The following is a 1,694-nucleotide window of genomic DNA, read 5'->3' on the forward strand; positions in this document are numbered from 1 at the left end:
CTGAACTACATTAAAGTAGCAGCCAAAATAAACCATTTTATAATCTCCAAAGACGACAAAATTAACATATTTGGTAAACTTGGAATAGTAGCTCTTTGGTTGTTGATCCCAAAAATATATATATTACAAGTAAACACTGCAACGTCTTGATAAAGCAAGCAGACATGTTCAACCTCGACGACAGCGTCCTTTCAAGCAGGTGGACTGTTACATTTTTATCTTTTCAATAATTATTAATAAAAAGATGTAGTATCAAAATATATCATACGTTATTGCATATTTTTGGCTCTTCGTATTGCAGTTTGTTTTTATATCAGATAGGTCGTGGCTTTAAATTTAACTGATATCCAGAATATCGGACATTTTGGGCTGCAGTTAACCGCGTGTTTCCAGATTTCTTTGATGATAATACAATAAATTTTACCAAAGAAAATCAACTGTGTTCCTTTTTCTTTTTTTACAATTCTCTCAAGTGGAACACCATTTTTATATCGGCTAATGATTAGCAAGTTAGACATCGCAATCTAACTACACTGGTTAAAATCAATTGTCAGTTGAACGTTTTCATATCCGCTGGTGAACAGCAACAAGTTAAACATCGCAATCTAACTACACTGTTTAAATCCGATGGTTAAAATCAATTCTCAGTTGAACGTTTTCACATCCGCTGGTGAACAGCAACAAGTTAGACATCGCAATCTAACTACACTGTTTAAATCCGATGGTTAAAATCAATTCTCAGTTGAACATTTTCATATCCGCTGGTGAACAGCAACAAGTTAAACATCGCAATCTAACTACACTGTTTAAATCCGATGGTTAAAATCAATTCTCAGTTGAACATTTTCATATCCGCAACTAAAATATCAAAGTCTCAGAATTAATACCATTTTAATTTAAAATTTTTATTTTTTAACTTGAATTTTTTTTAGAAAATAATAAGTAAAATTCAAGTAATTTATTTTAATAAGTGCTGTTGGTTTTTTATGTGTATGTGCGTGAACGTTTATTAAAAATAATTCTTTTCTAGCCGAAAGTTTTACTACACTAATAAAATTTTGTGCAGAATAGCGAGTGAAACTCATTTCTAACTCTCCTTTTTTTTTCATTGTGAAACATTGTATGGTAGATAGAAATATAAACGTATTACCATTTTTCCAATCGAACGTTTACCCATAAGCTAATAAAATAAACTGTTGTAAAATAAGGCACGTTAATTCCAGCAACTTACAATATGCCCCCTTTTTTCTTTTTTTTTTGTCTATTTTGTACTAACTACAGGGTAAGATGCTAAAAGAGAGTTATGACGGTTGCTGTTTGAGCTAGTACGTCAACAATAGGCCCGGCATGGCCAGGTGGTTAGGGCGCTGGACTCGCAATCTGAGGGTCGCGGGTTCGAATCCCCGTCACACCAAACATGCTCGCCCTTTCAGCCGTGAGGGCGTTATAATGTACGGTCAATCCCATTATTCGTTGGTAAAAGATTAGCCCAAGAGTTGGCGATGGGTGGTGATGACTAGCTGCCTTCCTTCTAGTCTTACACTGCTAAATTAGGGACCACGAGCGCAGATAGCCCTCGTGTAGCTTTGCGCGAAATTCATAACAAACAAACAAACGTCAACAATAATGCCAATGGATAATCTGTTTGAAGATTACATAAACATAAATGTGTGTGTGTGTGTATATATATATAT

Source organism: Limulus polyphemus, unplaced genomic scaffold (genome assembly GCF_000517525.1).
Source record: "Limulus polyphemus unplaced genomic scaffold, Limulus_polyphemus-2.1.2 Scaffold6, whole genome shotgun sequence".
NCBI lineage: Eukaryota > Metazoa > Arthropoda > Merostomata > Xiphosura > Limulidae > Limulus > Limulus polyphemus.